Here is a 15,088-nt window from a genome sequence, read left to right as displayed (position 1 = left end):
CCTCCTGCAGGCAAAGTGTAGCACACAGGCAGAGCATGGCACACACAGGGAGCATAGGGCAGGCAGAGTATGACACACACAGGGAGCATAAGGCAGGCAGAGTATGACACACAAGGAGCATAGGGCAGGAAGAGTAAGGCACACACAGGGAGCATAGGGCAGGCAGAGTATGGCACACACAGGGAGCATAAGGCAGGCAGAGTATGACACACAAGGAGCATAGGGCAGGAAGAGTAAGGCACACACAGGGAGCATAAGGCAGGCAGAGTATGGCACACACAAGGAGCATAGGGCAGGCAGAGTATGGCACATACAGCGAGCATAGGGCAGGCATAATATGGTACACAAGGAGCATAGGGCAGGAAGAGTATGGCACACACAGGGAGCATAGGGCAGGCAGAACATGCAGGGGGGATTACAGGTGTGAACCATACTATCTGTATATTTGAGTTGTAAACAATGCAAGGTACAGTTAATCTCAGTACGGATACCTTTCAAAGTTTACACAAAGGTAAACAGGCAGACTTTCATGGGGGGAGGGGCACCCAAGGGGGAGGGGGTGCCAGTTGGACAGTTTATATGTTGGACAGAGCAGGGATGACTTGGATGAAGTCGCCAGCTTTACTTTCTAACATGGACCAGATTTAGTAAATATTGCTGTATCAGTTATACAGCCTTAGTTCAAAAATATCTAGGATAGCAAATTAAAAATGCACCCCAATCTTCGCTGAACGGGCCTAAACCTTGGCTTCCATGAGTATATTGGACAGCAAATAGGCTTTTTCCCCATTTCTCACTCTATTTGACTTGAAGCTGGGGGGAAGGGTGAAGCCAAGTTTGGAAACCACTCTTTTAGAAGGCACATATTGGGAAAATCCTTTTTGTTTGATCATTAAATTGCCTCCATCTTGTGCTATTGGTCTCTAGGAGGCCACATGCAATACAAACTTGTTAAAAATATTATATTTGGAAGATGCTATTTTATATTTAAGGTTAAACTTGCTTACTAAAGTTAATAGAGAGTTTATATTCTGGCAATAATGTCCTTTTAAAGTATTTTGAGGGATTTAACTTTTACAGTTATTTTGTGAGATATTTTGTTGTTATGATCGTACTGAATACTGCTCTTTTCCATATTTTGGTATGGGGTATTTCTCTGCTTTGCCTATATGATAGAAGGTTATGGGTGTTTTTCCGCAAGTTCCTGTTATTAGAATAATTATCTTGTGTACAGTGGTAATATTTTGCTAGAAGGCTTACATTTTTAAAGACTTTAAGATGTTTTTAATTAATCCAGCTCTGTCTTGCTTTAACTACCAAAAATTTTACGTGCAATATGTGTGTTGGGTAATGCCAGAGCCGTACTAGGCTGGCCAAGCGCCCTAGCCTGTCCTGGCATCGACTGGGCACGCGTTTACATGAAATGACACAATAATATGTGTGAATCAAAGTGTGCATGCGCAGAAGCGCCACTCCACAGGGAACGTGTGGGGAGAGAGGAGACCAGACATGAGGTAGGTGACAGAGAGGGTACGTGTGTAGTGCCCCCCCCAGCTTTGCGCCCTAGGCACATGCCTACTCTGCCTACCCCTAGTTCCGGCCCTGCTGGTGAATAACTCCATGCAAAGTTTGAGGACCCTGGTATTAATATTTAAAGAATGGCAGCAGTTTAAATGTAAACCAATGAAAGTCTATAGGTGACATCTGATTGACTGTTGTTGGCCCTGCCTATTTTTCTAAAACTTGAAACATAGCCACCCAGCGACAAACTGTGCAAAGTTTGGGGACCCTGATGTTAAATGTGTGAGAATGGCAGGAGTTTAAATTTCCCCACTGAAATCTGATGCTGTTTATAGCTCCAGGGCCGGATTTATATAGTGGGCGCCCCTAGGCCCACTACCGTTCGTCACTCCTGTCGCCTCCAGGGTGACAGGAGCAATGGGGATTGACGCACGGGAAATTAAAAAAATTATTGTCTCTCCAGCGCATCCCCAGTGTTTTTGAACAAATGTGGGTGTGGTTGGGCAGCATGCCGCCCCCCTAAAATCCTGCCGCCCTAGGCCCGGGCCTAGGTGGCCTTTCCACAAATCCGGGCCTGTATAGCTCTGCCCAACAGTCAGCATCCAACAAATATCGCCTTTTAATTTGGGCTGACCTCAAGACTATGCAATTCATACCTCCAAACTGTCCCATTTTTCTCGGGACAGTCCCAATTTTGACAGCTCAGCCGGCAGACCTGGATTGTTATTTAAATGTCCCGTCTTTCTCTCTTTGAAATTCTGCACTCAACAGTCAGAAAAAGATACAACATTTCTAAAACCTATTTGGCTTTTAGCAGAGAGCCCAGGATACTTTTGCAACAATTTAAGATAAGCAGGTCTCTTGGGGAAACTGTGACTTTTGCTTCATTAGCAAAACTGTAATAACACATAAAAACCACAGAATTGTGTTCAAACTTTCATAACTGCCAAATTTCGTAAAATGAATATGGTAATTAGAGGGTGTGGCCACAAAAATAGGAATTGCCAAAAAATTTTTCACCAAGCTCCACAAACTTTTTCTCCCTCTTTCTTTTTAAAAAATATTGGGAGGTATAGTGATTCAAGTTTGGTGAGTGTAACTTCAAAGCTGTAACATTGGCAGCAATTTCAATTTCCCCATTAAATTCAATGGGTGATATTTGATTGGCTGTTGTAGGCTCCTCCCACTTTGAGCTGCCCAACAAATGTTGCTTTTTCATTCGTGTTGAAATAAAGTGCAGCAAGCCTTGTCCTTTACTAACACAGACACAGCATTGCCGGGACATGGGAGATACTTGTGACTTGTCCAGGATTACAAGGCATTCTTGGTTCCACATGGGGATTGAACCAGGGGTGTTTGCACTGAAGGCCTCCTACTCACACATGTAGTAGGTATGAATGTCCTATTTAATGTTACATAGGAATGGCTGGTGTGTCCTAACTGTATGAATTGAACATGCAGGGTTAAACCCCTCTTGTGCCAATACCTGTTATTTTTCCTTTCTATGACAACTATCATTGCCCAGAAGCTTGTTCATCTAGTTGCTGATTAGCCATTTTACTTCTGTAAGGACCATCCGGGATTTGAACACTTGGGACTGGGGTTACTAGACTTTCAGGGCATAGCCGGTGCATTTACAAGTGAGCCACTAGAGGCTCTTAGGACTGTCCTGATCCTGTATTATTATTGTTCTGTATTCTGTCTGTTTCTAGTTTGTCTCCTCTCTGGTCTCCTCGTTTCCCTCATGTGTTTTGTATTCCTAATCATTTGCCCTTTATAAACCACGCCCTGAGCTTTGCTCAGGGCTGAGTCATTGATTGTAATGAGAAGGTGGTTGAATCTGTTTGTTCCTGTGATTCCTTGTTCCAAGTTCAGTTTTCCTGTGATTCCAAGTTCCAGAGTCTTGTTCCTTTGTTTTTGTTCAAGTTTTTCATTGCCTGCCTGGTAAAGACTTTGTTTTGACTTTTCTTCTGATTTTGACCTGATTCTGTGTTCATCTTCAGTTCCATTAAAACTTGCAAATTTCCCATGCCTGCTCCAAGTGTTTGTGGCTATTTCCCTGGGCTTCCACCACACCCACTATCTGGTGTGAGACCAACTCCCGTTACAGTGGCTTCCCGTTGTGAACGTTGCAGAATGACTCAGCCAAACTGCAGGAAGCCTTCGGGTAAGCCTTCCATGCCTTCAAGTCCTGTTGTTGAACTGCAACTCCCTTGGGATGGGGAAGATGAGGCTGAATGTCAGGATACCACCGCTCCGCTGACCACTGATGCTAATCTCTACCCTCCTTATTCGCCTAGAGGTACGTGAGAGTAAGCAGGACTATATGATTGAAAGTCTGCATTTTCTTTTTGACAAGCTAGATTCAGTTCAGCAAAACTCTGCTTCAGTTCCTGTGTCAGCTCCATGCTTGCATTCTGCTTCAGTTCCTGTGTCTGTTCCATGCTTGCAGTCTGCTTCAGTTCCTGTGTCAGCTCCAGAGGGGTCTTCCTTACTGCTGCTCACAGCTCCAGAGGGGCTTATCCTGCTGCTCATAGCTCCAGAAGGGCCTATCCTGCAGCAACCGCTGCTCACAGCTCCAGAGGGGCCTATCCTGCAGCAGCTGCTGCTCACAGCTCCAGAGGGGCCTATCCTGCAGCAACTGCTGCTCACAGCTTCTCAGCCAGTCCGTGTTCCAGTGATGGCTTCCCAGCCAGTCCGTGTTCCAGTGATGGCTTCCCAGCCAGTCCGTGTTCCAGTGATGGCTTCCCAGCCAGTCCGTGTTCCAGTGATGGCTTCCCAGCCAGTCCGTGCTCCTGTGCCCCCGCAGCCCAGCTGGATCCTGCCACTGTGCCAGTTCCCATGCTAGTGGTTCCTGCTGATGCCCCCATTCCGGGTCCCTGTAACTATACTTAAGTTGGGGACTATCCGACTTTGGGATCGCCCGGTGGTCGATCCTCAAGGGGGGGTAGTGTAAGGACCATCCGGGATTTGAACATTTGGGACTGGGATTACTGGACTTTCAGTGCACAGTGGGTGCATTTACCGAGTGCCACTGGAGGCTCTTGGGGCTGTCCTGATCCTGTATTATTATTATTCTGTCTGTTTCTAGTTTGTCTCCTCCCTTCTCGTTTCTTTCCCTCATGTGTTTTGTATTCCCTAATCGTTTGCCTTTTATAAACCACGCCCTCAGGGCTGAGTCATTGATTGTAATGTGAAGGTGTTTGAATCTGTTTGTTCCTGTGACTCCTTATTCCAAGTTCACTTTTTTCCTGTGATTCCAAGTTCCAGAGTCTTGTTCCTGTGTTTTTGTTCCAGTTTTTCATTGTCTGCCTGGTAAAGACTTTATTTTGACTTTTCTTCTGATTTTGACCTGATTCTGTGTTCATCTTCAGTTCCATTAAAACTTGCAAATTCCCCATGCCTGCTTCAAGTGTTTGTGGCTATTTCTGGTGTGAGACCAACTCCCATTACAGCGGCTTCCCACTGTGAACGTTACAACTACAGTTTTTTAAGTGCCAATAACAGCTCCCAGCTGAGTAAGCAGGAAGTGGAACAACCGGGTGTTGCTTGAGGGGGAAATGTTGAGGACAGTATAGAAGTGAATAATACAATGGCAAAGACTTGCTCTTGACACAATATACTGGATAGTGGTAACTGGTCTGCCCAACAGTCAGCTTTTAGGACTGGCAATAAAATAGATTCATCAGCTCTATTAGCGCACTCAGGATACATGTGAGACAGGAGAGAGCTTGAAAACATGTCTTGGACAGCTGTCTATATCAACATAAGCTAACATGCATGAGTGTTTCATCTTCACACATCATATGAATTTTGGTGTAATTATGGTTTCTATCATCTGCATCAGGCTCATTTCTAAACACTGGGCAAATTTGCACCTGGGCAGTAACCCATAGCAACCAATCAATGACTGGCTTTTTACAGGCAGCATTTGATTGGTTGCTATGGGTTACTGCCCAGGTGCAGATGTGCCCAGTGTTTATAAATGAGCCCCATATGATACATCAATGTTGTGCAATCGAAGTTTCAATTATAAGCAAATGTTCTTTATGGGCTGTTTTAATTATCCATGCTTTAATAGTAATTCATATTGTGTCCACACATGAACTGTTGTCTAGGTCGGCAAATTTGGGGCAGCAATGTGCTGGAGGTAGAAATCTCCAGTGCAATAATTATTGCCCCCCACTAATGCCAGCTTGCAGCAAATCTGGCAGTGGAGCCAGTTCTATAGAAGGTGTTCACTTAGGAGGGAAGGGGATTACCCTAGTCAGGGCGCTGTCCTTGGCAAAATCAATGCCTAGAGCAGTCACCTCAGTCCTCAGCCGGCCTCGAACGGCCACTGCCATCCTTGGTTAAATCTCAGCCTCAAGCAGTCACCTCAGTCCTCAGCCGGCCTCGAATGGCCACTGCTGTTCTCAGCTAAATCCCTGCCTCTAGCAGTCACCTCAGTAATCAGCCGGCCTCGAGCGGCCACTGCCGTCATTGTCTAAATATATGGTTGTGCAGTAACCTCAGTCCTCAGCTGGCCTCGAACGGCCACTGTCCTCCTCAGCTGGATCCCCGCCTCGGGCAGTAACCTCTGTCATCAGCCAGCCTCGAGCAGCCACCGCCATCCTTGGCTAAATCTCTGCCTCGAGCAGTCACCTCAGTCCTCAGCCGGCACATGAATGGCAACTGCTGTCCTCAGCTAAATCCCTGCCTCTAGCAGTCACCACAGTCATCAGCCAGCCTCGAGCGGCAACCGCCTTCCTTGGCTGGATCCCCGCCTCTAGCAGTTACCTCAGTCCTCAGCCAGCCTCGAACGGCCACTGCCATCCTTGGCTAAATCTCTGCCTCGAGCAGTCACCTCAGTCCTCAGCCGGCCTCGAATGGCCACTGCTGTCCTCAGCTAAATCCCTTCCTCTAGCAGTCACCACAGTCATCAGCCAGCCTCAAGCGGCTACCGCTGTCCTTGGCAAAATCTATGCCTCGAGCAGTCACCTCAGTCATCAGCCGGCCTCGAACTGCCACCGCCTTCCTTGGCTGAATCCCCGCCTCTAGCAGTCACCTCAGTCCTCAGCAGGCATCGAACGGCCACTGCCATCCTTGGCTAAATCTCTGCCTCGAGCATTCACATCAGTTCTCAGCCGGCCTCGAATGGCGACTGCTGTCCTCAGCTAAATCCCTGCCTCTAGCAGTCACCACAGTCATCAGCCAGCCTCGAGTGGCTACCGCCGTCCTTGTAAAAATCTATGCCTCGAGCAGTAACCTCAGTCATCAGCCGGCCTCGAGCTGCCACCGGCGTCATTGGCTGGATCCCGACCTCTAGCAGTCACCTCAGTCCTCAACCAGCCACGAACGGCCACTGCCATCCATGGCTAAATCTATGCCTCGAGCAGTCACCTCAGTCCTCAGCCGGCCTCGAATGGCCACTGCTGTCCTCAGCTAAATCCCTACCTCTAGCAGTCACCACAGTCATCAGCCAGCCTCGAGCTGCTACCGATGTCCTTGGCAAAATCTATGCCTCGAGCAGTCACCTCAGTCATCAGCCGGCATCTAGCGGCTACCGCCTTCCTTGGCTGGATCCCCGCCTCTAGCAGTCACCTCAGTCATCAGCCAGCCTCGAGCTGCTACCGCCGTCCTTGGCTAAATCTCTGCGTCGAGCAGTCACCTCAGTCCTCAGCCGGCCTCGACTGGCCACTGCTGTCCTCAGCTAAAGCCCTGCCTCTAGCAGTCACCACAGTCATCAGCCAGCCTCGAGCGGCTACCGCTGTCCTTGGCAAAATCTATGCCTCGAGCAGTCACCTCAGTCATCAGCCGCCCTCGAGCTGCCACCACCGTCATTGGATGGATCCCGCCTCTTGCAGTCACCTCAGTCCTCAGCTGGCCTCGAATGGCCACTGCAATCATTGGCTGAATATGTGCCTCGTGCAGTCACCTCAGTCAACAGCCGGCCAGGAACGTCCACTGCCATCCTTGGCTAAATCTCTGCCTCGAGCAGTCACCTCAGTCGGCCTCAAATGGCCACTGCTGTCCTCAGCTAAATCCCTGCATCTAGCAGTCACGCAGTCACCACAGAACAAAAAATCAAGCAGTACACTTGAATTGATGCAATAATCCGTAGTGTTTATTAGCCCATATATGAACAAACAAAAGGGCGACGTCCTCAGCCGGCCTCGAATGGCCACTGCTGTTCTCAGCTAAATCCCTGCCTCTAGCAGTCACCACAGTCATCAGCCAGCCTCGAGCGGCTACCGCTGTCATTGACAAGATCTATGGCTCGAGCAGTCACCTCAGTCCTCAGCCGGCCTCGAATGGCCACTGCCATCCTTGGCTAAATCTCTGCCTCGAGCAGTCACCTCAGTCCTCTGCCGGCCTCGAATGGCAACTGCTGTCCTCAGCTAAATCCCTGCCTCTAGCAGTCACCACAGTCATCATCCAGCCTCGAGCGACTACCGTCGTCCTTTGCAAGATCTATGCCTCGAGCAGTCACCTCAGTCATCAGCCGCCCTCGAGCTGCCACCACCGTCGTTGGCTGGATCCCCGCCTCTAGCAGTCACCTCAGTCCTCAGCCGGCCTCGAGCGGCCACCGCCTTCCTTGGCTGGATCCCCGCCTCTAGCAGTCACCTCAGTCCTCAGCCCGCCTTTAACGGCCACTGCCATCTTTGGATAAATATCTGCCTCGTGCAGTAACCTCAGTCCTCAGCCGGCAACGAACGGCCACAGCCATCCTTGGCTAAATCCCTGCCTCTAGCAGTCACCACAGTCATCAGCCAGCCTCGAGCGGCTACCGCTTTCCTTGGCATAATCTATGCCTCGAGCAGTCACCTCAGTCATCAGCCGGCCTCGAGCGGCCACCGCCGTCATTGGCTGGATCCCGGCCTCTAGCAGTCACCTCAGTCCTCAACCAGCCACGAACGGCCACTGCCATCCATGGCTAAATCTATGCCTCGAGCAGTCACCTCAGTCCTCAGCCGGCCTCGAATGGCCACTGCTGTCATTGACAAGATCTATGGCTCGAGCAGTCACCTCAGTCCTCAGCCGGCCTCGAATGGCCACTGCCATCCTTGGCTAAATCTCTGCCTCGAGCAGTCACCTCAGTCCTCTGCCGGCCTCGAATGGCAACTGCTGTCCTCAGCTAAATCCCTGCCTCTAGCAGTCACCACAGTCATCATCCAGCCTCGAGCACTTACCGTCTTTCCCTTTTCAAATCTATGCCTCGAGCCAGTCACCTCATCATCAGCCGCCCTCGACTGCCACCACCGTCGTTGGCTGGATCCCCGCCTCTTAGCAGTCACCTCAGTCCTCAGCCGGCCTCGAGCGGCCACCGCCTTCCTTGGCTGGATTCCCCGCCTCTAGCAGTCACCTCAGTCCTCAGCCCGCCTTTAACGGCCACTGCCATCTTTGGATAAATATCTGCCTCGTGCAGTAACCTCAGTCCTCAGCCCGGCAACGAACGGGCCCCAGCCATCCTTGGCTAAATCCCTGCCTCTAGCAGTCACCACAGTATCAGCCAGCCTCGAGCGGCTACCGCTTTCCTTGCATAATCTTAGCCTCGAGCAGTCACCTCAGTCATCAGCCGGCCTCGAGCGGCCACCGCCGTCATTGGCTGGATCCCGGCCTCTAGCAGCACCTCAGTCCTCAACCAGCCACGAACGGCCACTGCCATCCATGGCTAAAATCTATGCCTCGAGCATCACCTCAGTCCTCAGCCGGCTCGAATGCCACTGCTGTCCTCAGCTAAATCCCTTTCCTCTAGCATCACCCACAGTCATCACCAAACCTCGAGCTGCTACCGATGTTTCCTTTGGCAAAATCTATGCCTCGAGCAGTCACCTCAGTCATCAGCCGGCTCTACGGCTACCGCTTCCTTCTGGATCCCGCCTCTAGCAGTCACCTCAGTCATCAGCCAGCCTCACTGCTACCGCCCTCCTTTTGGGTAAATCTCTGCGTCGAGCAGTCACCTCAGTCCTCAGCCGGGCCCCGACTGGCCACTGCTGTCCTCAGCCCAAAGCCCTGCCCCCTAGCAGTCACCACAGTCATCAGCCAGCCTCCCACGGGTACCGCTGTCCTTGGCAAAATCTATGCCTTTAGCAGTCACCTCAGTCATCAGCCGCCCTCGAGCTGCCACCCCCCCATTGGATGGATCCCGCCTCTTGCAAAGTCACCTCAGTCCTCAGCTGGCCTCGAATGCCACTGCAATCATTGGCTGAATATGTGCCTCGTGCAGTCACCTCAGTCAACAGCCGGCCAGGAACTCCACTGCCATCCTTGGCTAAATCTCTGCCTCGACAGTCACCTCATCGCCTCAAATGGCCACTCTGTCCTCAGCTAAATCCCTGCCTCTAGCAGTCACGCATCACCACAGAACAAAAATCAAGCAGCACACTTGAATTGATGCAATAATCCGTTTGTGTTTATTAGCCCATATATGAACAAACAAAAGGGCGACGTCCTCAGCCGGCCTCGAATGGCCCACTGCTTTCTCAGCTAAATCCCTGCCTCTAGCACCACCACAGTCATCAGCCAGCCCGACGCTACCGCTGTCCTTGCTAAATCTCTGCGTCGAGCAGTCACCTCAGTCCTCAGCCGCCTCGACTGGCCATGCTGTCCTCAGCTAAAGCCCTGCCTCTAGCAGTCACCACATCATCACCAGCCTCGAGCGGCTACCGCTGTCCTTGGCAAAATCTATGCCTCGAGCAGTCACCCCAGTCATCAGCCGCCCTCAGCTGCCACCACCGTCATTGGATGGGTCCCGCCTCTTGCATCACCTCAGTCCTCAGCTGGCCTCGAATGGCCACTGCAATTTATTGGTGAATATGGCCTCGTGCAGTCACCTTCAGTCAACAGCCGGCCAGGAACGTCCAACTGCCCATCCTTGGGTAAATCTCTGCCTCGAGCAGTCACCTCAGTCCTCAGCCGGGGCCCCGAATGGCCACTGCTGTCCTCAGCTAAATCCCTGCCTCTAGCAGTCACGCAGTCACCACAGAACAAAAAAATCAACAGCACACTTGAATTGATGCAATAATCCGTATGTTTATTAGCCCATATATAACAAACAAAAGGCGACGTCCTCAGCCGGCCTCGAATGGCCACTGCTTTCTCAGCTAAATCCCTCCTCTTTGCAGTCACCACAGTCATCAGCCAGCCTCGACGGCTACCCTGTCATTGACAAGATCTATGGCTCGAGCAGTCACCTCAGTCCTCAGCCGGCCTCGAATGGCCACTGCTGTCCTCAGCTAAATCCCTACCTCTAGCAGTCACCTCAGTCCTCTGCCGGCCTCGAATGGCAACTGCTGTCCTCAGATAAATCCCTGCCTCTAGCAGTCACCTCAGTCATCAGCCGGCCTCTAGCGGCTACCGCCTTCCTTGGCTGATCCCCCGCCTCTAGCAGCACCTCAGTCATCAGCCAGCCTCGAGCTCTTACCGCCGTCCTTGGCTAAATCTCTGCGTCAGCAGTCACCTCAATCCTCAGCCCGGCCCGACTGCCACTGCTTTCCTCAGCTAAAGCCCTGCCTCTAGCATCACCACAGTCATCAGCCAGCCTCGAGCGGCTACCCTGTCCTTGCAAAATTCTATGCCTCGAGCATCACCTCATCATCAGCCGCCCTCGACTGCCACCACCGTCATTGATGGATCCCGCCTCTTTGCCAGTCACCCAGTCCTCAGCTGCCTCGAATGGCCACTGCAATCATTGGCTGAATATGTGCCGTGCAATCACCTCAGTCAACAGCGGCCAGGAACGTCCACTGCCATCCTTTGGCTAAATCTCTGCCTCGAGCAGTCACCTCAGTCGGCCTCAATGGCCACTGCTGTCCTCAGCAAAATCCCTCCTCTAGCAGTCACGCATCACCACAGAAACAAAAAATCAAGCAGCACACTTGAATTGATGCAATAATCCGTAGTGTTTATTAGCCCAATATATGAACAAACAAAAGGGCGACGTCCTAAGCCGCCTCGAATGGCCACTGCTGTTCTCAGCTAAATCCCTGCCTCTAGCAGTCACCACAGTCATCAGCCAGCCTCGAGCAGCTACCGCTGTCATTGACAAGATCTATGGCTCGAGCAGTCACCTCAGTCCTCAGCCGGCCTCGAACGGCCACTGCCATCCTCAGCTAAATCTCTGCCTCGAGCAGTCACCTCAGCCATAAGCCGTCCTCAAATGGCCACTGCTGTCCTCAGCTAAATCCCTGCCTCTAGCAGTCACCACAGTCATCAGCCAGCCTCGAGCGGCTACCGCTGTCCTTGGCAAAAGCTATGCCTCGAGCAGTCACCTCAGTCATCCGCAAGCCTCGAGCGATCACCACCGTCATTGGCTGGATCCCCGCCTCTAGCAGTAACCTCAGTCCTCAGCCGGCCACGAAAGGCCACTGCCATCCTTGGCTAAATCTATGCCTCGAGCAGTCACCTCAGTCCTCAGCCGGCCTCGAACGGCCACTGCCATCCTCAGCTAAATCTCTGCCTCGAGCAGTCACCTCAGCCATAAGCCGTCCTCAAATGGCCACTGCTGTCCTCAGCTAAATCCCTGCCTCTAGCAGTCACCACAGTCATCAGCCAGCCTCGAGCGGCTACCGCTGTCCTCGGCCTAATCAATGCCTCGAGCAGTCACCTCAGTCATCAGCCAGCCTCGAGTGGCCACCGCCGTCATTGGCTGGATCCCCGCCTCGTGCAGTAACCTCAGTCCTCAGCCGGCCACGAACAGCCAGTGCCATCCTTGGCTAAATCTCTGCCTCGAGCAGTCACCTCAGTCCTCAGCCAGCCTCGAACGGCCACTGCCATCCTCGGCTAAATCTCTGCCTCGAGCAGTCACCTCTGCCATCAGCCGGCCTGAAATGGCCACTGCTGTCCTCAGCTAAATCCCTGCCTCAAGCAGTCACCACAGTCATCAGCCAGCCTCGAACGGCTACCGCTATCCTTAGCATAATCTATGCCTCGAGCAGTCACCTTAGTCATCAGCCGGCCTAGAGCAGCCACCGCCGTCATTGGCTGGATCCCCGCCTCTAGCAGTCACCTCAGTCCTCAGCCGGCCTCGAACGGCCAGTGCCATCCTTGGCTAAATCTCTGCCTCGAGCAGTCACCTCAGTCCTTAGCCGGCCTCGAATGGCCACTGCTGTCCTAAGCTAAATCCCTGCCTCAAGCAGTCACCACAGTCATCAGCCAGCCTCGAGCGGCTATCACCATCCTTGGCAAAATCTATGCCTCGAGAAGTCACCTCAGTCATCAGCCGCACTCGAGCTGCCACCGCCGTCATTGGCTAGATCCCCGCCTCTAGCAGTCACCTCAGTCCTCAGCCGGCCTCGAACGGCCACTGCAATCATTGGCTAAATATCTGCCTCGTGCAGAAACCTCAGTCCTCAGCCGGCCACGAACGGCCACTGCCATCCTTGGCTAAATCTCTGCCTCAGCATCACTCAGTCCTCAGCCGGCCTCGAATGGCCACTGCTGTCCTCAGCTAAATCCCTGCCTTGAGCAGTCACCTCAGTCATCAGCCAGCCTCGAGCGGCTACCGCTGTCCTTGCCTAATCCCCGCCTCTAGCAGTCAACCTCAGTTCATTAGCCACCTCGATCGGCTACCGCTATCCTTGGCATAATCTATGCCTCGAGCAGTCACCTCAGTCCTCAGCCGGCCTCGAATGGCCACTGCTGTCCTCAGCTAAATCCCTGCCTTGAGCAGTCACCTCAGTCATCAGCCAGCCTCGAGCGGCTACCGCTGTCCTTGGCCTAATCCCCGCCTCTAGCAGTCACCTCAGTCATTAGCCAGCCTCGATCGGCTACCGCTATCCTTGGCATAATCTATGCCTCGAGCAGTCACCTCAGTCATCAGCCGGCCTCGAGCGGCCACCGCCGTCATTGGCTGGATCCCCGCCTCTAGCAGTCACCTCAGTCCTCAGCCGGCCTCGAACGGCCAATGCCATCCTTGGCTAAATCTCCCCTCGAGTAGTCACCTCAGTCCTCAGCCGGCCTCGAATGGCCACTGCTGTCCTCAGCTAAATCCCTGCCTCTAGCAGTCACCACAGTCATCAGCCAGCCCTCGAGGGCTACCGCTGTCCTTGGCCATAATCTATGCCTCGAGCAGTCACCTCAGTCATCAGCCAGCCTCGAGCGGCCACCGCCTCATTGCTGGTCCCCCTCTAGCAGTCACCTTAGTCCTCAGCCGGCCCGAACGGCCAATGACATCCTTGGCTAAATCTCTGCCTCGAGCAGTCACCTCAGTCTAGCCGGCCCGAATGGCCACTGCTGTCCTCAGCTAAATCCCTGCCTCAGCAGTCACCACAGTCATCAGCCAGCCTGAGCGGCTACCGCTTCCTTGCAAAACTATGCCTCGAATCACCTCAATCTCACCGGCCTCGACGCACCGCCGTCATTGCGGATCCCCGCCTCTACATTTAACCTCAGTCCTCAGCCCCACGAAGGCCACTTCCCTTGCTAAAACCTGCCTCAGCAGTCAGCCATCCTCAGCCGGCTCAACGGACGCCTCCTCCAAATCTCTGCCTCGAGCAGTCACCTCAGCCCTAAGCCGCCTCAAAGGCCACGCTTCCTCAGCTAAATCCCTGCCTCTAGCAGTCACCACAGTCATCACCAGCCTCAGCGGCTACGCTGTCCTTGCCAATCAAGCCTCGACAGCACCTCAGTCATTTTACCGCCTCGAGTGCCACCCCTCATGGGTGGTCCCCCCCCTCATAACCTCACCTTTACCGCCCGAATGCCAGTGCCATCCTTGCAAAATCTCTGCCTCAAGCATCACCTCATCCTCAGCCGCCGAACGGCCACTGCCTCCTCGCTAAATCCTGGCCCAGCATCACCCGTCCTCAGCCGGCCCGAACGGGGCCCTCCATCCTTGGGTAAATCTCTGCCTCGACAGCACCTCGCCATCAGCCGGCCTTGAAAGGCCACTGCTCCTCAGCTAAATCCCGCCTCTAGCAGCACCACATCATCACCAGCCCCGAACGGCTACCCTATCCTTAGCAAATCTATCCCGAGCAGTCACCCTTAGTCATCACCCGGCCCGACGCCACCGTCGCCATTGGCTATCCCCGCCTCTACATCACCCATCCTCAGCCGGCCTCGAACGGGCCAATGCTATCCTTGGAAATCTCTGCTCGAGCATCCCTCAGCCTTAGCCGGCCTCGAATGGCCACTGCTTCCCTCAGCTAAACCCGCCTCTAGCTCCCACATCATCACCAGCCTCGACGGCTACCGCTGTCCTTGGCTAATCTATGCCTCGAGCATCACCTCAGTCATCAAACCCGGCCCGAGCCCACCGCATCATTGGCGGATCCCGCCTCTAACAGTCAACTCATCTCACCGGCTCGAACGGCAATGCCATCCTTGGCTAAAAAACTTTGCCTCCACAGCACCTCAGTCCTTTTGCCGGCCTCGAATGGCCACGCTTTCATAAAAACCCTGCCTCTACATCACCACCCTCATCAGCCACCTCGATCGTTACCCTATCCTTGGCATAATCTATGCCTCGAGCATCACCTTATCATCAGCCGGCCTCGAGCGGGCCACGCCGTCATTGCTGGATCCCCCCTCTAGCAGTCACCTAGTCCTCCGCCGGCCTCGAACGGCCAATGCCATCTTTGGC

The sequence above is a fragment of the Xenopus laevis genome, chromosome 6L (assembly GCF_017654675.1).
Source record: "Xenopus laevis strain J_2021 chromosome 6L, Xenopus_laevis_v10.1, whole genome shotgun sequence".
Taxonomy (NCBI): Eukaryota; Metazoa; Chordata; class Amphibia; order Anura; family Pipidae; genus Xenopus; species Xenopus laevis.
The sequence above is the reverse complement of the archived record's forward strand: the minus strand, read 5'-3'. Positions refer to the sequence as shown.